The following is a 26,149-nucleotide window of genomic DNA, read 5'->3' on the forward strand; positions in this document are numbered from 1 at the left end:
GGAAGGGAAGAAGGGCTGAATAGGTGAAGCATAGGAGATTTTTATGGCAGTGAAACTATTTTATATACTAGGCATTATGTCTTTTTTTTCAAAACCTATAGAACTTCAGAGCACAAAGAATGAACATTAATGAATGCAAATTTTAAAAAACAATTTAGAAGTTCAGAAAAGCTCATAAAGGAATGCAGATTGTGACGACTGGGCCTAACTGTTTTATAAATGTATGAAAGAAGCCTACTGAAGAGGGTGGGTGAAAAAGTGCTGACTTTTTCAAAAGTGCAACTTTGAAAATGAGGGGAGTCTGTAAGACTAGAGGCAAAAGAATTGCACATAAGCACTGTACTCTGGTTGATAAAGTTGTGTCCCATAGCAGTGTGGGTTAACAATTCTGAAACCATATAATGGAATCAGATAGTTAAGTAAGTGGATGGTTGTTGGTGGGAACCAGGTTTCTCATCACTGGAGTGGGAAGTTATAAACAAGAGGATGAGGCTAGAATAATCCATGTGGTAATGAATTAAAGTTGGAGACATCAGTATGAACCCACATTTAGCTTAATATAGTTACAGATGATTACATATAGAAATATTTATAGATATGTGTACATACATGGGTTAAGATACAGGCATATTTCTTTGCTATGTCAGATGACAGGGTCTAGAAGCAATGACATACCAGTAACAATGATCATACTTAGCATCCACATCTTGTATCCTAACACCATTTTCCAGTAAGAAGAACCAGGGTTCCTTGGAGAAGTAGCTGATTCTAGTACCAAGGCAGGAAATATACAAGATGTGCCTGAAGCATCTTATAGTACCAGGAAGTAAGGGAATGCTCAAAAAACAAACAACAACCCTACATTGATGGAAACATATTGAAGAGACACAGGAGCCAACTGAAAGAACCCCCAATTTGAGGAAATAAATAAAGTGCTTTTGGACTATAACACAAAATATAAAGTAAATATCCATAAGCCCATACTAATATAAATAAATGATTGAATAAATTAATAAATGGGGAGAATAGACAAATCTCTCTTGCAAAAGATTTCCAAATAGTGTATGTAGATAATCTGCCCTCAAGGAGGGTCCATAAATCCCTATTCCCTAACTGTGGGCTGCAGACAGTGACTTCCTTCTGAATAGAACTAGTTGGGAAAGGGGAAGAAAGGCGGTAACTTTACAGTGGAGAAACCTGAAAAACAATACTTCATCTAAATGAACAAGGTCATATCAACAGTGATAAATCACGCTGATAGTATGTACCTTTGATATGATGTGATGAAAAATGGCACTCTGTCTCCGAGGTTTTCCTCCCCCACAAAATGCATAACGCCGGTCTAATCATCAGAAAAACAGACAAATTCTAGTAGAGGGGAATTCGATAAAACACTTGACTAGTGCTCTTCAAAACTGCCAAGGTCATCAAAACCAAGGAAAGTCTGAAAACCTATCGTAGCCAATATCATAGCCTAAGGAGACAGGAAAACTGTGATATGGCATTGTTATGGGATCCTGGAACAGAAAAAGACATTTGGTAAAATCTAAGGAAATCTGGATAAACTGAGGACTTTATTAATACTAACATATCATTAATTGTGGCAAATGTACCACATTAAGGTAAGATGTTACTAGGGGAAACTGAGTGTGAGGTATATGGGAATTCTCAGTATTATTTTCTCTATTTTTCTGTAAATCTAAAACTGTTTTTAAAACTAAAGTCTGGTCTGAGAACTAAGTGACATATAGTCAAAAAATTTTTAATTGAAACATTTTTTAGGGAGAAAAAAGGAGCAAACCTCATTTTGACGTTTAGATAAATAACTATAGACAAAATAGTTCTATATAGAGAGAGTCAAAACAGTACAAGAAAGATGCGAAGACTGGAAGGGCATTAACAAAAGAAAAGACATTCCAAATGGAAGAAAACACAGAAAACTACCAGTTTAGCTGAAGAATAAAAAAACAAATAAAAAATGAAAAATAAAAAAAACAGAAATGGATTTAGACTCAGTTGCACAAATCTTTGAGTGCCTAATTTAAAAGTCTGGTAATTTATTAAGAATTACAGTATTTATGCTGCTTATCAGTGCTGTTTAAGACAAATAGTTTAAATAAAACATATTATTTTTTACTCAAATTTGGGACATCTAGAAGAACATTACGAGCAGAGAGTTACACCTTGGTTAGACAAGATAAATGAAGTATTTTGGAATAGGTTGCAGAGATTTCTTCTATCTTTAAAGTTGTAGGGAAAAAATTGCTTCTTAAATTTTAGAAATAAAAATTAAAATTTGCAGTCTAATATAAAGTCATTGTGTAACGTTTGATTATTAATATTTCTCTTGTTTATGTAATCGTTACTCTGCTGCACAAGTATAATGTCTTTTTAATAAAAGATCAAGCATAGCAAGGTGTTACCCAGATTTCTCTTACTGAAACAAAACCCCCAAAATTAAAAAAAAAAAAAATCAAACAAGTTTCAAATGTTTACATAAAATCTTAAAAAACAGTTACCTTGGGGGAGACTATATAGTGACTCAAAGCGGGACTTTTAAAATTACATTTGGTTAAAGCACAGATTTGGAGTCAAACAGAGCTGAGTTTTAAACCTGGCTCCACCATCTACAACCTATGTGACCTTCAGTGAGTTACTTCACCTATTTGAACCCCATTTTTCCTCTTCCGTAAACTGGGGACAATAGTTTTTTCCCTAGTTTTCTTACAAAATTTAAATGAGAAAATATGTATGTATCTCAACTTCTGGCACATATTAAGCCCCAATAAATGTCAGGTATTTTAAAAAATAATTAACAAGGCATTTCATAAATGCTCTAAAATAGTATTCTTTGTTTTGTTCCATGCCTTTCCATATGTGAATATAAATAACTGTCTTGTAAAGGGCATGGGTGAAGACACCTCTACATTTTATAAGCCTCACTTGGCAAAGCTCTGAACTTCTAAAGACTTTAGCCACCATTCTCAGATGGCCTCCTTTTCAGTTGGTCTTTATGATAAATAAAGGAACACAACGCTATTCTCTCCCATCTCACCCCGAAGCTAAGATGCTGCGGCTACCTCTGCTTTGCAGGATATTGTGTGGAGTAAAGTGCAGTTAATTAAGGAAAGGTTAAGTGCACTTTGATACCAAAAATATAGGGTGATAATTCAAGTCCAAACTTGTTTTCAAAATGCAGCACCTCAGAAATAATGAAATAGTGAGTGGTGTGAATGAAAGGAGATATCACACCAGATATTCTCCAGTCATTGCCATTATTTTTTTTAAGTAGATCTTACTTTTCTTTTTTCCTCTTTATTATTTTTATTTTTAACATCTTTATTGGGGTATAATTGCTTTACAATGGTGTGTTAATTTCTGCTGTAAAACAGTGAGTCAGCTATATGTATACATATATCCCCATATTCCCTCATTGCCATTTTTATATCCAGGGAAAGACCAGGTTTCCAGAACCTGTGAACCATATTGGCTAATCAATAAGCAGAGCATCTATGGAACCAGAGGTTTATCTAAGCACTGCCCCCCACCCTTTTTTTAAGCATTTGAAATTCAGAGTCTATTTATCGAATACCCAGAAGCTTTTCTTCTATATAAAGCAATTACAAAGTCTGGGTGAGCATTAATGGAAGTGGACATTTCATATTTTCAGTTGCAGACTAACAGCCATATGTTAATCTCACAAATTTATGAGGGCATGGCTACATAGGTGGTGGTTCTAGAACACAAACATGGAATAGGAAGAAACTTAGGTATAGTGAAACAACAGTTTGTATGTTAACTAAAGAAGAAGAGAACAGAAAAAAACAGAAACATAGAGGAAAAATGTAAACTTATGAGAGAATTATCTTTAAAGAGGTAATTAAGGAGTTGTAACAAAAATAAGAGTATGTAACAGAAGGCTTGACATTGTCTATGCCTGGTCACTTATATGTTATGTTTGAGACATAAAATACCAAAGAGAAAAAAGAGAGAGCAAAAGAAGAGAGCGCGTGTGTGAAGGGACACTATATTCTTAAAATTGAAGTAATAAATTATACCTGGAATCTCCCCAGAGACCTGTAAATAGGAAACTGAAAGCATTTCCTTCTATTTATTTTATAAGTACAATAAACTTTATCAGCTTTTAGTATAGGAAACTTGTGCATTATTTATAGGCTGCTTACTTTCAATGTTATTCAGGGGATAGTATCAGGAGGCTAATGAAAAAGAAAATTGGGGTGGGGTTAGGGGTCTTTTATGCTCCTATCCAGGATTGAGATTAATCATAAAGATTTATCATTTTGCTTCCTGGCCCATTCACCAGAGCCAATAGAAGATGCTGTTTAGCCTGTGATATAATTGGGTGGCCATAGGCACACAGCTTCCGGGCTCTATAGAAGGTCATTACAGATAGACTCCTCGCACCAACACAATAACAGCTGTGCTTGAGGCCTCCAACGAGGAGACATTAATAGAGGAAAGACTGAGCAGAGCAGAAAAGAGAGTTGAAGTAGCTCTGTGTCACATGGCCAGATCAATAAAGAAATGTTCTTTGCAAAGCCACTAACTCACAGAAGCCTTCAACCACTTGTCAGTGGCAACAGTTGATGTGTGCTCTGGACCTTAGGTTTAGACTTAAGAAGACTTAGAAGTGGTAAAGGACAGTTCATCTGGGACTTAAATCTCTTTATAAATGCAAATTTCAAGTTGTGGATCAAGGATTGTACATTTAAAACCTAGGCACTCTCAAATAACCTTTACAGAACTTCCCAGTAACCCTACATTTCTGGTGTGTCATAACGTTCTTGCCAGGTACCACGTATTTATGTGGCCTTCATAGATTCCGCAAATTTTCAGGGGCTATATGGGTAGTGGCTGCTTCCACCCCTGAGTCTTTATAGAAGTTTGTACACATCAGTCAGCTGTTTTCACCTTTTCATACCATTGGCACTGTCTTGCTGTTGTTGTGCATATAGCAACATCCCTCACAGGTTTGTCTCAAGCTGTTTCTAAATCTCTCTTAATATACCTATTGCTCATATTTTAATAAAGATCAGTGTTCTAATAAATTTAGGAAATTCAACCCCCCCTCAAAAAAAAAAAAAACAAATTTTGCCTAAATATTTTATGTCACTACTAGGAATTTTAAAAACAATTCAAAAACAGTACTTTAAAACTTCAAATTCTTTGACAGTCTGCTTTGCAGAGAATTAAAATTGAACATAAAAATAGACAGAAGAAACTTGTGTCAGCACAAGTAATGAACATGTTCTATGAATCCAATCAGGAGGCAACTGCAGAGGATAGTCTAGACAGAAGCCTTACTTGGTGTTATTATGGAAACTTCTGGCAAGGGTACCGTGTACCAGAAACCTACAGCCAATTGTCAATTTCAGGTCAGTTGATCTGTGCAGGAACAAATACTGCACATGGGAATTGTGGAAGTCAGTGTATTTCATACCCATATCTCTTTACAGTTTTTCAAGTCTCACATCCTAGAGTAGAATTGGGCTGTGCTGTCAGCCAAACTAATAGTTCCTAAGATCCTAGACAGGAAGAACACAGTCTCTGCATTACTCTGATACTGCACCCTAGAACCACAAGGAGAAATATACTTAATGGAGTTGTTTTGATCTTGTTCTTGCTTTTTTGTTGCTTTTTATTTTACTGCAGATGGACAACTGCACACATCCCTGAGGGTCCACTTCACTAAAACAACCTGAGTAACAGTGAAAGAGAATGGAAGACTATATTATGTCCTCCACCCTTCTGGTCCTTTCAAGACAAAGCCCCAAATCTCTGATCCATTCCAGAGTCTCTAAACTCCAGAAAATGAGGATATGTGCTGGAATTTGGATCAGCAATTTTGGAGGTTTTTTTGCAGTTGGTGGGGAATCCTGTTCAGGCCTCTGCAGGTTCCAGTCTGTCCTAGGAAGCTGGCGGCGTCTGATTTCATCCAAATTCCCACTAGGATGAATCCTCCAGGAGGGCGGGGGATTGTATGCTTTGTTCAGGATGCTGTATGGCCAGTATCTTGTGCTCAGTAAATATTTGTTGAATGAATGAATAAACCCCATGAACTTTCTGCGAGTTTATAAGAAGATTTCATTCCATCTCAGGTTTTCTGGGAATTGTGAGAAGGCCTGGAGGCCATAGTGATGGCTGGTTTGGGAAGCAATGTTGGCAGATCAGCACTATTTGATGGGGTCTGCAACAGGCTTTATTAAGAATACTGTAACTATAGTACAGGTCCTTGGAAGTAATCAACTGCATACATTTAATACATTATTAAGTTTGGTCCATTTTACTTTTTTGTTCTTTTTATTGCTAGGCCAGAGAACAAAGAGGGTAAAATTTAGTAGGTAATAAGAAATAACAAGGCATATGAAAATCAGTTCCCTTTTGTTTTTAATTTGGCAAGTATTTGAAGACCTAAACAGTAGAGATGGTTTCAACGAAGCATCTTTTTGAGTATTTTACCAAGCTTTCCCTGTAAAGATTTTTTTAACTATGTGTTAGAGACCACTTTTACTAAAATTACAACAGGTTAGGTCAAGTTCAAACAAAATAAATTCAACCAAATGTCACAAACACAGACTGTACAGATATGTAACTGAACAGAGAAAACTGTTGTTTGGGACTGATTTTTCTAATGTAAGCATTATCATAAAGCCCTTAGCCATTTCATCTATCTGATGGGCTGCTTCTATTGAAATGGCAGCTATTAGCTGAATTCTCCTTAATGTTAACTGGTAGCTGTTCTCACGCCAGAGGCTGTCATGTTTTTCTTTTCACCTGGGAACAGATGTGCTATTCCAATGAGAAATCTTCAATCATCGATAAACCACATGTGAAGAGCATTAAAACACCCCCAGAACAACCTTTGTGACCTGAAATATGCTAGTTCATAGTAATCTAGCAGAGTGACACCAAACCACTGTATTAAAGCATCAACAATCACAAGCTTGGAGAACATTCTCCCTTTAAGGAGAACTGCTCCTCCATACATTTGCATTTTCTAGCATAACCTGTGACTCATGCAGGTTCCATACAACTGGTGCCATCATAGTGGAAAATGAACCCTCAGGAATATGTAGGTCTGCAGCATGCTCTCCTGTGTCAGTTTCAAATATTATGTAACAAACTTGGAACTGGTAGCAGTCTAAATGCCTTCTTGTCATATCCATGTGAACAAAGTTCTGTGTCATCGTTACTGAAGGTCTGTACATCTAAATTTTATTTATACAAATTACACAAATTAGAAGTGTGTATAATAGGGTTACGGCTTTATGATCTTCATAATCAACATTGTATCACATTAAATCTAAATGTTACTTGACGATATGATTTAAAAACATAATTTTAAAAGTCTACTGTTTATGTATCTATTTGGTCAAAGGATATGAGTTAATATATGGATACAAACATGTTTAAGTCTACAGAGCTTAGATGATAAGTATAGTCAAATACCCAGCAATATAAAAAAAGGGCAAATAAAGAGTGAGTCCCAATATGAACAGTATTTAATTGGAGTGAGATTCCCTAACTGAATAAAACTGATAAATTTAGTGAGAAAGTTAAATTCTTGGCTCTTTGATGCCAAACAGCAATTTAGAAGCAACTAGGTATTTGTCTAAATTTTTCCTAGTAACTTGAAATTTTCATCTATTAATCCAGACACTTGGCTGTCTGACTACATATTAACATTATAATAGCTATGGCTATTACGTACACACATGGCTAGCCTTGTATGAAAGCAGTATAAGCAAGAGTGACAGCTCCAAAACAACCATACCTTTGAGGCCAACATGAAGTCAGAGGAAATTGACAAGCAGGGTGGGTGTATGCTTAGGCTTGCCCTGCCTACTTCAGGTGACTTTGGTGCAGTTCTGCCCACCAGAGCTTCTAAGCCACATGTGACCTGTAGTGTTTTCAGCATTAATATTCCAATCTCAGGAAATTACATTAGATGAGATCCTATGGAGGACTCGGGAGTCCTTTTGGCTAAGAGAACTGCAAATGTAGCTCCCAAATCACATTCTGCAAGGGACATGCTCCAGAGCCAGCTGTGTGTGACTCAGTCCATTTTATTAAGCAGAATTTCCCTTTCATCGTAATTGATTAAATAAGAACACAAACAGCTGTACCCTTCTTGGGCCCAGATAAAGTGTCATATTTCTTTATACTCAATCTCTACAGTCCCAGGAAATCACTTCACCTAATCATTGATTCTGTTTACTCTCATTCAGCCTTTTAAAAATGTTGGCTAGAACAGCCAAACTAACTTTTTCAATTACTCTAAGAAGCATTTGCCATTTTCACTAGCAAAAGAAATGAAAGATGTGTTTTAGAAGCCAGTGAGTAGATCTTGAAGGCTCAGTCATCACCATTTTTTATTTATTATTTGTGAAATAGCAGCTCTTAGTGCAGGGGTAGACTTAGAAAAAGGCATAGATAGATCTTAGTCAAGAAACCAATGACCTATGTCAGACAGACAGCAATTTAGCCATAAAATACATTTGCAAAAAGGTAGATCTTAAAACTCAGGTTGGAGTGGTGCCTTGGATTCTTTTCAATTTGGAAGGGGTAGTGGAGGAAAAATTTTAATGATGGAGAATCAGTGAGGCTATTCACCAACAAAATGAGGAACTGAGTTATCCAGAAGGATCAGAAACTCTTTCATGACTTTATGTATTTATTTCATTCCCAGAATTTATAACATCTTGCTCAATAACATGCTGATTATATCATATCTCCCTACCCTGTTTCAGGGTACACACAATATATGTTGATTTTCTTCAACTCAGAGGGGCCAGTTCTTATTCTTATTAGAGTATATGGTATATTGTATATCTCAGTAAATGCTTGTTGAATGAATAAATGAATTAAAGTTTAGTCTTTCAAGGATAACATGTACTCTGAGGGACAAAATAAGTCCTGAACAATTTTTTTTTTTTTTTAATGTGGTAAGAGGACAGGCTTGAGCAAGCAGAGACAGCCTATGGACAAAAAGCTAGCAAACAGAGTCCCAGCAAGGCACAGGGTGTGGGGATGTTGTCCTATGCTTTAAAATGCAATTTATTTTGCCATATTTTGTAGATATTTCAATAAAAATCTAAATTGCTTTTCAGTGATTACAATGACACTGATTTTGAGATCCTTATAAAACTGAGGTTGGACATGAAACAGTCATCTTATTGGGTCATGCATATACAAATTAATTTGCATTTGCGATGTTCCTTCTTTTAAAGATTATATGAAGATATCCATATAGCTACATAAATGTTTTCACATTTTCATAATTTAGGGTTCAACTCATTTTGTCTATTTCCTACAGTGCCATTTTTCAGAACTCTGGAGTTGAACCCTAAATATTGATATGTCTTTCACTCCACCTTTCCAGCTAATTTGGTGAATGACACAGGAAGCTGATTTGTGAAAGTCCATTTGTATCTCAATAGTATGTCAAGGGAATCTTAACTTATTGGGATACAAAATTCAGGTTTCTCCTCAACAGGATTCTGACTGGAAATAACACTGTAACCATAGGAACACATATTCAATGAATGGTCATGAGAGAAATGACATCACAATAACATTCAAAAAAGAAAAAAAGCAGAGAAAATTCTCTGCCAAATTTGATATAGAGAAGGATTTTTCTCAACACAAAAGTACTGTAAAGTGCTCAGATAAGAGGATTTAGGGGTTTTTTTCCTGACTCTCACAACAAGTAGACATTTTTCTATCTTTCAATCACTCAACAAATATTTTCTGAATGCCGACTACATTCCAGGTACTATTCTAGGCACTACAGCAAATAAAGCAAACCAAGTGATAGATGTAAAGAAGAAAAACACCGGGAAAGAGGATAGAGCATTATGACATTGCGAAAGGATGCTATTTATTAAGGGGTGGCCAAGAAAGACCACCATGAAAAGGTGACAGTTAAGGTGACACCTGAAGGAAGTGAGGAAACAAAGCAGATTTCTCATTCTGGCCAAGGAGAATAATATGTTTAAAGGCCCAGCAGTGGGGATACTTTTTGGGTGTTGGACCAAAAGTGAGGAGAACAATGACGCTGGAATAGAGTAAAGGAGGGTGAAAGAGTTGGGTGACAAGAGTGAAGTAGTGGGCTCAGATCAGGTAGGCACACACAGGCCACAGAAAGGACTTGAGCTTTGACTTTGAATGATAAAGGAATTGCTTGGAGCACTTAACCAAAGGAGTAATATGATCTGTCTGGAGTTTTAGAAGACTTACACTAGGTACTTTGTGGAGATTAAATTACAGTGGGGACTAGGTGAGAAGCATGGAGACCAACTAAGGATGTTATTACAACAATCCAAAAATGAGAAGACAGTGACTTGGGGCAGGATAGTAACAGTAAACAGAGCAGTAGTAGGATTTGCGATATATTTTGAAGGCAGAACTGATAGAATTTGCTGATGAAATGAATGAAAGTGGCTAGCACAGTGCATTACTGGCACATGAATGAATAAATAAATAAATATTGATCAAATAAAATCAGTCAAATCCAATTTGCTCAGGTTTTTTTTTTTTTCCAGAGAAAATTGAAGCTTAGAGAAGTAAAACTACTACTTTGCTCATAACAATGATAACATTTCACATTTTCATAGTAGCCCTCTTCCATGGTGCTTATGATGATCTTTTGATATGTCAACTCGTCTAGACTACGGTACTCAGTTATTCAATTAACTGTGAAGGTATCTTGCAGATGTGATTAAAGCCCATAATTAATTGAGTTTAAATAAACAAGATTATCCTAGATAATCTGGGTAGGCCTGACTCTTACCAGTTGAAAGGTCTCAAGAGCAGAGCTGAGACTTCCCTGATGAAGAAGAAATTCTGCCTATGGACATTAGCTTCAGCCTGTGCCCAAGAGTTCATGGCCTACCCTATAGATTTCAGACTTGCCTAGCCAGCCTCCACAATCATATAAGCAAATTTCTTGCAATAAGTCTCTTAACATAATCTCCTACTGGTCTGCCTCTGGTTGAACCCTGACTGATAGTGCTGAGTTAAATTCTTCCAGTGTAAGCTTCCAAAGGGAAATAAATTATTAGTCAACTGTTAGAGATAACACTAATTCTTGTGGTCTGCTCTACCAGTTTAGGCAAGTATAAAAAATATGGTTGGGAAGAAAACAGAGCCATATTCATACACATAAGATGATTGATAACATGTTTATGCAACAACAGAGCCATCATGGGATAAGAGTAAAAATTTTAAAACTAGCAATAATTCAACAGTTTCTGGTTGTGTTTGAGAGAGTTGCCTTAATAATAGAAGGCATAACTGGTATAGATTGCATGAACTGTATCTTGGGGACTACTTGCCTTCTCCCACCCACAACATAGGTTGTATAAAGAAAATTGGTCACGGGGTAGAGAAGAAAGGCCCAAGCAGGTACAAAGGCTAATGGGCACAATGGAGAGAGCCCTGGATTGGGAGTCACAAAACTTGGGTTTGTACCCTGGCTACTATTTTGATCACAAGGAAAAGGGTCTAATTCTGATGACCTGAAGAAAAGGGAAGCTTGCTGTAACATCCAGGATACTGAGTGGGACTAGAACCAGGAAAGAGGGGCAGTGTCAGGGAGGCCCGCTTCATAGCAGGTGCCTCTCTCAGGGACTGTACGAATACTTCTCTTGCTGGGCCTCTGCTTCTTTGCCCATCCAACTCAATCTCTTCTCTCAGCCACTTGCTAATTTATTGTACTGTTCTACAGATCTGAGTTTGAATTACTCACAGCTTCTGCTTTCATTGCCCAGGTTCTATCTCACGGCTCACTATGTAGTTTCTTTCAGCTCTGCTTCCACTGTTAACTCTCCCTTTCTTATACATCTTCTAGTTCAAATAACTCAAATTCTCAAGAGAGAGAAGAGAGGGAATCTGATTGCCCCAACATGCAGAGAGAGAGTTGTTGTTAAAGGTTAAAGGCCATAACACAGGTTATTGGTAACCCACTCTGATCAAAAAGGGTGTGGTTGGGGGTAAGAGAAGGAGGAAAGTTAAAGGTGAAAACCAGGGCCAAAAGCTATTGTTATCTAACCTTTCTGAGCACTAACAACTTGGCATCCCTTCCTCCCTTGGTTCTGCAACATTTTAAGGGATCTTTTCTTACCTCTGGCCTATCTTTTTTTCTGTCTGTGACAGCCACTTCTTTTTCCACCTAAATATTCCAAGGGCTCAGTCCTGGTTCCTCCACTTCTTCTAGAGAGATTCTTGGGCAGACCTCTGTATAATCAAAAGAAGTCCTTGAAACCATATGTGCACCAAGCATTACCTGAAAAAATGTGTGCTAAGTTTCCCACATATACACTCCAATTGCTTCCAACATATGTTGTATGTTGGATTTTCTGTTGTAATTAAAACTTTAATGTTAAAAAGGAGTTCTCATTTGTAAAAAGACTGATAATTGAATACCTTTCCATAGTAATCTCATCCTCATTCCCAGCTTTGTTATCATTTGTATGCCAGTGACTGCCACATCTACATCCCGCTTATTAAACACATATGTATAAAGAAAGAAGTATGTGCCAGACATAGGGCTATTCACTGGGGTTACTATAGTGATTAAGATATAATCTCTGTTTCAAGGAGGTCTTAGTCAAGTGGGCAAAAATGATCAGTAAATTGGCAATTATAGAGTATGATAAGTCCCCAAATACAGGTAAGCACAGAGGGCTGAGTGTCTGGACCTTAAGGCACTAGACTGTGGAGAACTTCTCAGAAGAAATGATAGCTACTAGATCCTCAAAAAGCACTGGGAAGCAGGCATTTATAAGATCTGTAATTTTCAACCATCATTATGCATCAGAAACATCAAGGTGGCGGGGTTGGGGGAAGGATTGAAAAATATAGATGTTAGGCCTCTCTCCCCAGAGATTCTGATTTCATTGTTCTGGGAGTTAACTTTTTAAATCAATTAAATTATTCTAAAGGGAAGGAAGAGTTGAAAGTCACTGGCTTAGGTGAAGCTGAGGAGGACAGACAAGAACACTTCATTTATTGGCATGTTTAAAAGACTGAAAGCAGGAAGAGAACTTACCTCAGGTCCAGTTGTCTGGAAAACAGACTCTGAGGCAGATATTTGCATGCAATACAAAAGCTGAACCTTTGTACTCCTGCATCATCAGGTGATTAGTTTGGACTGCCCTGGGGAAGGTGTGTGGCCTTGGACAAGGCAGGTCCCTTCAACGGAGGACAATTTCGAGAGAACATATCAGCTACAGACTTTTCAGCAGCCAACACACTGACAGCTGTGGGATGAAGATATTACTTCTGAAAGGGGATCTAGGTGGTATAACACAGCATACAACATAGGCCAGCCCTTGCACCACTTGGAGTCATATGGTTCATAGTGAGTTCATCCCACCTGGACCCACATACAGAGCCAGCCTGTCAAGGAACAAAGCATGTCCTCTTCCTTCTGTGTCAGTTGGCCAAAAGGGAACCCCCATGTGGCTATAGGTGTGATCTGAGGAAGAGGTGTCACTGTAACAATGGCAGATAACATGGACTTATTTGTACCTTATGGCCCTGATCATTCCCAGTTCAATCACTATACCCCTTCCATCTTACAATGGATTGTTGTTAGTTCAGCTTGACTTTATGGCTTGATGGGTCAAAAAGACCAGAGCTCAGGATGGGCAGACTTAGCTCCAAGGTCAATTGATGTCCCATGATTTTCCTCTACCAGGTCCTAGGAGCATAGCAAGACTTACTTTGCAAATGATATTTTGGTCTCTAGTTGTTTACTGCAGATGGCATAGCCTTACTCTAAAATATTAGGAGTCCACTTTAAAATTTGCCTACTGGGACTGATCACAAACTTCAAACATCTTTCCCCATCATAGTTAACTACCACTAGTGCTACAGGACCATATATGCCAGGCATGCAGGCTGCAGAGCCCCTTCGATCTAGGTCTTAATCAAAGTTCACAGTCTTTTTGTGTCACTTGGTGAACGGGATGAAACAGTATTCCCAAGTATTAAATATGCCATCCCAGAACTCAAAGAAGACTTAAAAGTGTCATGCTTTTTCTTAGGGGTAGAAGATATGAGATGCGTTAATCTCTCCTTTTCTTTGGAAGGAATATCCTGGTATCTCTCAGATGACTATACTCCTAAAAATACATATGTCAGAGCCCTGAATTTTCATTAGATTTATCTCCCATCTTTTGCAGCACATGTGTATTAGCAAGGCCTCCAATGTACTTGCCATTTCTTTCTCATGCAGTCCAAGTAACATGATGTCATTGTTACAGTGGACCAATAATGTTCTGAAGAATAAAGAGTCTAGGTCCCTTTGGACTATATTATAACAGAGGACAGGTCAGTTAACATAGCCTGGAGCAAGACCATAATATACTGCTGCCCATTCCACATGAACATAAACTGTATCTGATCCTTCTTCCTAAAAGGGATGGAAAAGAACCCATTTGCTAGATCAATGGCTACATATTATGGATCTGAGTGTGTGTTAATCTGGTCTGTGAAGATACTGCATCCAGCACAGCAGTTGCAATTGGGGTTACTACTTGAGTTTGCAGAAGCCCACTATCATCTCCAAAAATCCAGCTGCTTTTCAAATTTTTTTGTAGAAGCCAGACTGGTGATTTGAATGGAGGATATAATGCTATGAATCCATTAGTTTGCTCACAAATATGATAGCAATCTTGGATGGTTGGGAAAGGCATATGCCTTCCAAAGGCCAAAGAACCAATATAGCAATTCTGCCAGATATGAAGTGTACCCATTCCAATTTTACATTTGGGGATTAAGGAAATGATTACATAGTGAGTCATGGACTTAATGAACTCACTGTGAAATGGAACTGGACCAGGCCTTTATTTACTAACTGGCTCTCATATGCTCCTACTCTGATTGATGCCACAATGATGTTTCAGGTCCCTAGATATCACCGTTAACTTAGACCCTGTGTATCACACTACACAAGATGACTGGATATTCCCATTTTCCCCAGGACATTATTATTGAAATCGTCATAGGTACCTTGAGGAAGTACTGAGTGAATTATCATGTGTACTTAATATGGAGTTGCAGATCTCTTCCTCTTGAAGACCCGACTTCTCCTTCAAGCAGTGGGATCTAGGGTTGAGAACTGACTCAGGTTCCAGAAACTGAACAAGGGACTTTGACTTTTTACTGGAATAAGTTCCCTTTACCTCCTGAATAGCTATCTTTGACTCCTTTGATTGCATACATCAAGCATACCCTTGTTGACTACCTATGGATACACTGTGTTCTATTAACCATCTCCTTGGCCCTGTGTGGGTCAAGTCTTCCTGGGTATTACTCAGACTGGCCATTTATTATGATCATTGTGACCACCTTGTTTCTGACAGTTAAGTGCTATCACCTGGCCTCTCTTATTTTGGCATCCTCTTCATTGTTATCAGTGTTCCCCATTCTGTAACAGCATCTTCTACCATCAGCCTTAGCCTATAGAGGACAGCTATCACTGAGCATCTTATTTATGCTGGTGGCTTTCTCATCAGTGCATTTTTTATCAGTATGGTAAATGGAGTGTCCTGTGGACCCTTACATTAAGTGAAACATGGTTAGTCAACGGGTTTCTGCTTTACATTGTACATCCACTCTAGCAAACCCTCTTCTCTGAACCTTTTGATCTCTTCTTTCACCATGTGCCATGGAAGTTCTGGTATTTTTAGTTAGTGTGGGCCATAGCTTTTCCCAAGCTTCAAAGAACCATTCTAGCAGCATGTTAGCACTATCTCCTGGGTCCTTGACAGGGTATTAAATCATGCATCAGTGGAGAATGTTCCCATATAAATAAATTCTCCCTTATCCAAATTTATGTTTTGCTTTCATTCCCCTCCCCTCCCACCTGGATCCAGGATCTCAGGCTCAAGTCCCATACATTCTCTCCTTGTCCTATTGATACATGTTGGCTGGGTCCTGCAGCTCTTTGGGTGCACAGTTCCTTCCTTCTGCTAGTAGACAGACCAAACACTTCCTCAGCCAGTTATGTTGTGACTTGCCCCTAGTTCTTGTTCTGGTGGCCACGAGGGAAGGTGGAGATGTGAAGCGGAAGGGAAAGGAGGTGTAGGCACATATGTTATCTTGCTAGTTTGTAAGCAAAAGGAAGTGGTAACTTTTAGCTGGAAGGACTACAACACTTCTGTGAGTTCAGAGGAGAGTAGAGATTCAAGATTTTCAAGGGCATCAACCCAAATAACCCCATGCCAAGCCTCTTTTTCAGTTAAGGCCCTGACCTTGGTGAAGCAGATTTGCCAGGTTAACAAATCTATCTTCTCTGGAATCCGCTACACTTAAAATCACATTCTGGGTTTTGTCCTCAGCCTTTCTGCCCTCAGGCCTGCTGGCTTTCTCATTTTGCCCTAAATTTGAGATTAATTACTCTCAGTCCTTCATTGTCTTTCTCTAATGCCTGGATAGCACCCAGCCAAAGCCATCTGATTCCATGGTTTTTATGATTATTTCTTTCCTAGAACCTCTCGATTGTCTTAACAGTGCACCTGCAGTACCTTCTCTTTCAGTTTCCATCCCAGTTTACCATCAATGAAAGATGTAACTTTCCCATTGCTACAGCATTCCAGGAGTTATCCAAATTCTACCTACTACCAGTAATAGGGTTCTCATTGCCAGCTAGTAAAAAGCTAATATAGCTCCAAAATCCCATTTTAAAGCTTCAAGGACAACTCTGGTACCAACTGTTTTAGGTCAGGCTTCCTAGGAAACAGACTGTGAAGCAGAGATTTGAATGCAGAATTATGGAGAGGGCTCTTAGGAAGAAAAATACTTGCAAAGGAGTAAGGGGAGCAGGATTAGGCAGAGGGAGAAGTTGAACAGCAATGCGGTTCCAACAGAGGACCCAGTGCATCCTATGGGGGAAGCACTGAGTTGGAACAGTATTCAGAGTTGTCACATTTTGAGTACTGGGCTCTATATGCCCCCACTGACCAGTCATGGGATATAGGCTGCTTCTGGAATGGGGTGAAACTTTGTGCATGGTAAGGCAATCCTTTCCGAAATACTCAGCTATATGTAGGCAACAGCCAGGACTCCTGGCAGTTGTGGAAATGTATGCCTTGGTCCCAAAGGAAAGATACATGTGGGATACCACAGGATCTATCATAGCATGTGTTTTTGCCGAACTGCAAGTAGTTCAGTAGGGCTCAAGTGTAGAGTACGAGAGGGAGAGGGGTAAATGATAAGGCCAGATGGATAAGCAGTGACCAGATCAGGAAGAGGCTTTGTCTTGCAATGTCAGCCTCCAAAGGATAGCAGTGCCCAACAGGTACTTACTTAGATATACAATCTGGAGCTCAAGAGAAAAAGATCTTGACAGAGAATTATCTTATGTCTGAGACATAGATTTGAGGGTCATTAGGGGAAGCCAGTTCACCTGAGTTTGAATTCTAGCTCCACCCATATCATTTCAAGTCCTCTGAACCTCAGTTTTCTCAGCTGTAAAGCCCTGACAGGGTTATTGGGAAGAATGGGTGGGATGATTCATACAAAGCACTAAAGTAGAACTCTCTGAAAATGTTAAACCTTTACATGGCATACTAAACCATCCAACTGTGTTTTCAAGTCAACCAAAGGATTAATCCTGAACAGACAAAACTTCTATCCCCATTTTTCCTTTAAAAACACCTAGGAAATAAGAGTGTGAGTGATGGGAGGGAGCTTTTATTATGTTATTATTTGTCGTTCATAGTTGGAAAAATTGAAGGCTGAACTGTTAAGCTGTTTGGTTGAAATACCACAGCAGGATGAATCAGGATAAACAATTCAGACCCTTAAACTCTTGGTGCTACTTGGCTCTGTAACCACCAAACTCATAACCTACTGGGAAAAGAAAAGGACATTGATATATAATGTTAATCCTATAACAAATTAAAGGAACTTCAGGGTCATCTTCCTGAGATCATTGCTCAGAGATTAGGCCCCAGCTGTTGAGAAGAGCAGACATTATAAGGTTTATTGAGAAGAATCTGACAGGGATGCATTATCAGGTGACAGGCTGATGAGGTGGGTGATAGGATTGCACCTCAGCTCAGAGGTCAGCCTCAGGTTGAAAGAGGCAATGTGTCTGACTCTGTGGTAGGGGTGGAGAATTTTCAGTGACTTCTCTCTGGAGTGAAAAGATGTGAGCTACTGATCTGGGTCTGATCAGTTGTTTAAGTTTCCTGCCTTCTTATGGCCCCTGTTAATGTAAATCTCATTTCAAGAAGGGGAGAGGGAGAAGCAGCCCTGGAAATCCCAGCTTTGTTAGTCATGTTGAAAACCAAGCTACAAATACAACACTGATGGAAAAGAATGATCATCCACCTAGTGCTATGGGAGGAAGGGATAGATACACTGAAAAGAGATTCATGAGCTGGAAGGAGAAGGGGAGGAAGAAAAGTGTGACCGGCAGCAACTATCAAACAGAAAGATTTGCCTGTTTTCTGAGAAGAGAGGAGGCAAGGTGAAAGCAAAGCTTGCTAAATATAAATGTCAGCTGCAAGCTTGAACTGCAGAGTAGTGAAAATAGTCCTTGATAAAAAATAAAAAGAAAATGGTCATCAAACTCCCCTTTATTACCATCAATTTTTTTTATTCTTCTAATTCCTCTGTTTGGATTAGAAGAGGAGAAATTGGTAAATAATATAAATCAGGGCTTCTCCTTCCCCCACCCCTAACTCAAGAGCCAACATGTAGGAGCATACCACTGATAAGAATTCTCTGAAAAGTGAATTCATATTTGTGGGCCCATCTTCAAAGACTCTCATCTAATAGGTCTGGAGAGGCATCCAGGACTATGTGTTCTAAGCCAACTCCCTAGTAATGCTGATGAGAGTGGTTTAAGAATCAGACTGTACAAAACACTACTATTCTACATAGTCAGTGCCCATCCCAACTTTAACCCAACACTCAGGGACATCTAGAGCAAATAAATATATTTTTGCTTTCCCAATTCAAATAAGAAACCAGGATAAGAACATTACTATTAGTGTAGATACTTCTTTTCCCTGGGGGGGCGGTGGTGAGGATTCTTCTAACCTAGGAGTCTACAGAGGACAGCTTTTTCCAGAACAAAGGATAATCTGCCTCAAAGTTAATTCCCATTTCTTCCTAGAAGGCAGAGATTGCTGGTAACTTTTTTTTTTCTGTGTTACTTTTTTAATTTAATTTTTCCTTGGTAATACCATATTTTTTAAGTTAATTTTTATTGGAGTATAGTTGCTTTACAATGTTGTGTTAGTTTCTGCTGTACAGCAAAGTGAATCAGTTATACGTATACATATATGCCCTCTTTTTTAGATTTCCTTCCCATTTAGGTCACCACAGAGTACTGAGTAACTTTTAAGTAGTTTTTTTTTTTTTTTTAACTTTCAAAAAAATACTAAAACTTAGTCTATATTCTGTTATAAGTATAATATCAGGTCCTAGCCCTAGACAACTTTCCTCATTTCCCAAAAGCACCTGAAATTTCCACATCCCTTAACAAAAAGGGTAAACTATTTTTACACCAAAATAATGGGAAATGGAAAGATAAAATAAAAACGATTGCTTTTAATGATAAAAATTATTTATATCATTATTTCTGTTTTTCTATTTGATTTATTTTTCTGTTAAAATATTAATATTAGGCTAAATTTAATTTCTGCCTTTTCCATTTATAACTACCCAGGAAAGCTCTTTCTTCTCTTATTTGATGTCTAAAACTAATATTGCATTAGCAGTTTGATAAGGAAACTTTGATTCAGAATTGGCCTCTTAATATCTGAGAATTGTAAAAGTTAGGCAATGACAAAGCAAAATATAAATATCGACTGGGGCACACTATTGAGACTGCAGTCTTTGGGCCCTGCAGAGCTTTTCAGAGAGTACCCGTCTATCTCTGTTCATCCAAGCCCCTTGAATTTGGGACAGGCATTGGCAGGCTCATGCTAAATCACTGATTTCATATTCAAAAATCCTCAAGTATCTCCAACCTTTGGAAGCAGAGTAAACCTTCTCTTGAATTCAAATCTTTTCCAGATACTACACCATTTATTTTCTCTTTTTCACAGCCAAACTTCTTGAAAGGACGGTCCTTGGTTGATGTCTCTCATTATTGCTACCTATTTAGTCTTCAACTCAGTTCAGCCTTGTCTCCAGCCCACCATTGCTTTGAAACTCCTCTTGTTAAGGGCACCAGTGTTACCAAATCCAATGGTTACCTGTCTGGATATGTCTAACTTGACCTCCCAGCAACATTCAATACAGGTTACTGTTCCCTTTTCAGACTGATAACCATATTCTCTTGTTTTCCTCCAACTTTATGGTTTTTCTTTACCAGATTCGTATTAATTGGCATCTCCTCCTCTGCTTGCTTGGCCTTCTCTAAATGTTGGAATTCTCTAGCCCTCTGCATGTCTCTATCTACATTCTCCCCAGGTGAGTTCATTCAGTCTTATAATTAAAATACTATCTATAGCCGAATTAATCTAAAATGTACATCTCTAGCTCTAACCTCTCGCTTGTATTACAACCTAATGTATTCAACCTGCTAGATAAAACTCTTGATCCCCTCAAATGTTATACTTCCATGTCTTCTCTCAGTGCGATATCCCCACTTTTTCAAACTCTAAGCTCATTCTCACCTCAGGGTTTTCAGACTTTGTTTTCTCTGTCTAAAACCACCTCCCCACCACGTCTTCACACAATGAGCTCCTTCTCATCATTTAGATCTCGGTTCAATTGTTATTTCCTCCAAGAGGCCTCTTGGTCACCCTAAAGTGGACCTCAGACATCCCACATCACCCTGTTTTGTCTCTGTGTAGAACATATAGTGACTTGAAATCTTGTTCATTTGTTTATGATTTATTTACTCCCCACACCCACTAGATTGTAAGATCCATGAAGGCTGTAACCAGTGTTTAGGTTAGTCCCTGGCAGATGACAGGGGCATAATAAATATTAAGTTATAAATTTAGTATGACATATAAATCATGTATTAGAGTCAAAGCCATAGAATGTTGACAATGATTGAGTTCTTCAGAATTTCTTTTATTTTGCTTGTAGTAGTGGGTTCTGGTTAAGCCCTACCTGAAACTCAGAAATGTCTGAAGGACTATAATATTGATAACTGGTGGGTGAGAAGCTTCTTGGTGTCTGCTTTATTATTTGCATTAACTGAAGATGTCTTTAAGAAGGAAGTTTGTGAGAAAATCCAAAGAATTCAGAAGCATCTATGAAATGGAAGTAAAGATGTGAAAGAGAGAAAAACTATTTGTATCTCAGTCAAATCCCAAGTACGAGGGACCAAGACTACATAGAAGCAAGTTGCCAGAAGAAGCAAACAGAGCCATCTAAAAAATAAATTTGGTAAACTAAAAAGACACAGCAATGTTGATTCAATAACCAGGTAGAAAAGTGAGACATTGTATTGGGAAAAGGACATCCTCAGCATCTCTGTACACCTGTGACTCCAGTGCAGCATGGCGAATAGGTGATGCTGATCCCTGTGACCTCTGGGGGGTTTGCAGCTTTGGCAGACCTTGGAAACAGTCCTCTGGGAACAAAGTTGGAGTTCTCACTTCTTGGCTCTGCTTCATTAGGATTAGCTCTTGTCTCAGGCCACTATGTTTGCAAATGGCTGTAGCAGAACCAGACACTATATCCTCTCTTATCCACATGCAATTGGAAGAGAGTAAAAGTTTCTTGCTAGAAATCCTAAGAAAAATTCTCAGTCTATCCCATCAACTCTGATTCATCATAGACCCATTCTTGAATCAATCACCATGGTGAGAGGCAAGGTGCTCTAATAATGAGTTGAGTCCTGGGTCCTCCACTTTTAGAGGTCAGGACTGGGCTCCCCCTAAACTAAAATTGAAAATGGTAAGATGACTGTCACCCAGAAAGTTGAAGTCATTTCCTTTGATTCATTCATCAGCACTTATTGAGTACCTACCATGTTCTTGGTGCTCTCCTAGGTGCTGATGATACCATGCTGAACAAAGCACACAAACCTCCTTCAATTGTAGCAAAATGCCTAAGATGTCAAAGCCACTTAATTACTTTATGGCACTATCTTGGGTAACCTCCTCATTATCTGGAAATGGGGAATGTGCCCAGGGTAACTCTTCTCCACATCACAGTAGAGAGGAATCATTCAGCAGGTCAGTCCTCCTCAGTTGTAAGCTTTGCATAATGTGACTCCCCAGCTACCAAAAGCTACAATCACCCAGAGCAACCATCACGTTTCCCCTGAACTCAGAGGTTGTCAGCTGCTGAAACTGTCTTCACCCAATATCCAAGCATATGCATGGATGGAAGGAAGCTGTGAGGGCAGAAACATGGATGATGGGGTCATGGCTTCCTCTAGACACTGCAGAAACTTCACCCGTGCCCTCCTGATGGGGAGCATTCACTGCATTTTAATATAATGTTATTCTCTACAGTTATTCTATTTTCAGGCTAGTGGAAGAGTGAGGCCTCAGAAGAAAGAATGCTGATGGGGGTTTGGGTAAGGGAAAGAGAGCTAATAAACATTTTTTTTCCAAGGCAATATGAAAACACCTACATTAAGGATAAGTAGCTTGCATGAGAAAGCTCAAAGTCAAAATGAAATATGAATTATTGATTCTTAGTAAATCAGGAACTAACATTCTACTTTTACCCCCACCCCATGCTCTCTAATTTTGGTGGTAATTCAACAGTCTCTTTCATGTCCAGAAGTCTGTCCTTCAAATACCACCTGACATTTTCATTTTATCTTTCTTTCTCATTCTCATTCTCGTTCTCTCCTTTCTTATTTTCTCTCTTTCTCTCTCATCCTCTCTCCCCCTTCCATTCTCATTTCTCTCATTCTCTTGCTCCCCCTCTTTTCCCTTCTTTTTGCTTGAGGGTGTATCCTAGCAACAGCTATTTCAATTAAAAAGGATGGGAAGGGCCATCAGTGTTGCCAAGGTTACCAGTATTTCCTGCTGTCACTGGAGGAAGTAACTTGTGCATCGATCATAATGGAATCAGATGCTTCGGCACCTTTCTGCTCTTTCTCCTCAACATTCAGAGATAACGAGAGTTCTCCACATCAAAAAGTTTTACCAAATTTCTCACAGGGTCATGGATGTTATCATTTAGTGAGAAATTACTCTATAGCCCAGATGTTTATAGAAAAGTTTGGGGAAATACAAAATGGCAATAATAACAATAATTAGATTTTGACAACATTTAAGAAGGCAACAATTCTATTCATTTGATATACTGTCAGATTTCCAATAACAATAGATAACAATTTTGTTTGCCAGCAGAGCCACACTGTGACAATGCCTCAATATCAGATACTTTTGCTTTTTTTGGGGGGGGTTGCGGATTAAGCCATTTTATTGAGGGGCTTCGGGGAAGGGTGGAAGGGCTGGGAGGACAATGAGACCAGGTGCCCTTCTCCCGGCAGGGATCTCCCCAGCTTCATAGTTGCTGAAAAGATACTTTTGCTTTTAAAAATATAATAACCATAGTACTTTGTACCTATATACCATCATTTAGGTACTATATCCAATTTTTTTAAATGACAATATTTTAAAAAATTTCCCCAATTACCCTTAACATCATAAAAAATTTAAAAATTTATTCAGCAGACTCTTTTCTGTTCATCATAAAAATAGTCATTAGTGTCCAGAAACTAATTCAAAGACTGTCTGATATCAGGCCTAGAGCACAAACATGGGGCCCAGGAGATGTAAGAGCAGCCTCCATGTGTCTCCCCAGTTCTGAACTCATATTCCCCAGACTAGTCGGGTTAAAATATTTACAATTTTCCTACATCATAGCTCCTTACATTAGCATACCCTCTCACAAAACACTTATACTTTCTTATTTTATTCCCACAATGGCTCTGTAAGGATGCACTCTCCCCATTTCATAGATGGTCAAACTAAAAACCAGGGATTTGAATGACTTAAGTGGCAGAGGCCCTGGCACCAGACCTTTTGACTCCTTTTCATTCCTAACTCATTGCACAGCACCTTCCTTCCACCATATGCTGATGAAATAGTGTCCATGCATGTTTTTCCCCCTACTTCTTTACCAGTTCCCCATGGAAGCGTTTCCTGAATAACCGACTTGCACATTAATCCTCCTCTGGGGTCGACTTCTGGAGAACCTGACCTAAGTAAGGTTAAAACTCCTATCAGGTGCTCTTTCTCCATGGTTCAGCTCTCACTATTTTCTTCCCTCCACCCTTCATGCCTGGGGTTGGTAACGATTCCCACTGTTGCTAGTCCTGGGGTAATTTAACATTCTTGGTGGTTCCCTTAACCCTGTTCACACTCTTTTTAGTTCTTTAACTGAAGTCTCATGAGATAACCTTAGTTAGCTGTTGTTTAATGCAGATCACATAACTTATAAAGCCTACTAACTGATCTCTTCAATTTCCCTTTCACCCTTCCTTCCCTTCAATCCATTCTCCATAGAATGTCTGGAGTGATGTTTTAAAAATCTTAATTAGATCACATCACTCCCTACTTAAAACCATCAGTGGATCCCCTCCATGCACAGATAATGTCCAAGCTCCCTGCCATCATGTAGGGGGTCTTTCATGCTTCAGCTGGTATTTTCAGCTTCATCTCTGACTACTTCCTTCCTAATATAATGCAGCAATAGCAAGCTACATGTAATTCCCAAAACAGACCAGGCTGTATCTCACCTCTGTGCTTTGGTTCAATCATACTGCTCCCAAAGTGTGGCATGCTCACTTCTCCTCCAAACGTCACTAATTGATGACTCCAGTTCAAGCAAGTGTCATTTCTCCGGGAAGGCTGAGAGTTTCTGGAAGATGAGGATTACTCATTTGTTAATTTTATACCCTCAATTTCAGCCTGACACAGAATAGAACCTGTGTTGAATAAATGGCCATTCAAGGAGTGAAAATAGTTACTACTATGCTAAACAACCTTGAAAAGCCCTCAATTATTACTGGAGATGTCTTTGAAAAGTGAACCAATAATGTCAATAATCACCATTTATTTTTGCCAACTCTGCACCAGACACTTAATACTTATTTAATATATGTTATTATTAACTTTCAAAACAAATATAAGGTATTATTATTTTTTTAAATATGAGAAAAATTAAGCTCAGAAAGATGAGAAATGACCCTTAGGTCACACAGTGAATAAGGGATAGATTTGGGATTTGAGTCCTTCCATGTCACTCTTCATTCCAGGGACTGTGCTCTCTTCTTTACAGAAGAGCATTTGTGTCATAATGTAAAGTAGAATAGCGCCTATGAACTCACATGGGCAAAGCCCTTAACCACTTCCATTCCCAGCCTCCTGGTCAACATGAAGAAGAGGAACACTTGTTGGTTTCATCTATCCATGTTTATCACAAAGTTTCAGCAGCATAATCAATACTTTGTATGTGCATCTATTTCCAGCCACTTTAGGAGGCATTTTGTTTGGAGGCATTTCATCTGAAGAGATGGCAGAACTAGAGACAGTCACATATTTACAGAGAATAAATAAATCCCTTACTATATACTCTATACAATAAAATACTCATGGAACATTACTTCCCTGCAAGAGCTACTACTACAGCCTGCATTCCTGTGAATATGTTTCACCAGTTCTCTTTAGGGCTCAGCAAGGCCCTGACCACATGCTGATCACACACACACACAGCCAGATTCAGACAATTACAGTCATGATTTGTTTTTGCTACCCTCAAAACTTGATAACTAAATGGTAGCAGTAGTTAATGTAGCATTTTAAAAGCAACAGTGAATTACCCATGGTTAGTGACTAACAACAAATTAGTATGGTTATGTTCAACACACAAAAAAAATCCACAAGTGAGAGATCATGTCACAAGCATGAAAAAGAGAAAGTTTGAATCAGTTACACAAAATCACAGAATAGGCAACTCAGGAAAACAGATCTGCCTCTTTTTGACTTTTGCCTGACTCCAGAGCTTGCTTTCAGAGTCTCTTCCACCACAGCACGATGAGGCCACCCCCACAGAAATAAGGCTCTTCTCTGCACACTGCCACCCCAATTAAGGGACCAACTTGTCCAGGTTCTGCCTAGGACTTCACTGGTTTTAATACTGAAAATTCCTGCATTGCAGGCTTCCAGTTATGGTA

General features: G+C 38.7%; 2 long non-coding RNA genes across 3 annotated transcripts in view; both read right to left on the reverse strand.

Moving 5' to 3' along the window:
- The window catches only part of LOC309659886, a 372,324-nt gene that overhangs the window by 132,941 nt on the left and 213,234 nt on the right, over nt 1–26,149 (reverse strand). The gene's annotated exons all lie outside the window — the stretch shown is intronic.
- LOC309659889 overlaps nt 1–26,149 on the reverse strand; it is a 65,059-nt gene that overhangs the window by 19,794 nt on the left and 19,116 nt on the right. Inside the window, exon 2 of the long non-coding RNA XR_014263025.1 lies at nt 1–24,834. This exon is cut by the window's left edge and continues 19,794 nt beyond it. This is a non-coding gene — a long non-coding RNA (uncharacterized lncRNA). The remainder of the gene's footprint in view (nt 24,835–26,149) is intronic.

Source organism: Balaenoptera physalus, assembly GCF_965194825.1.
Source record: "Balaenoptera physalus genome assembly, chromosome: 4".
NCBI lineage: Eukaryota > Metazoa > Chordata > Mammalia > Artiodactyla > Balaenopteridae > Balaenoptera > Balaenoptera physalus.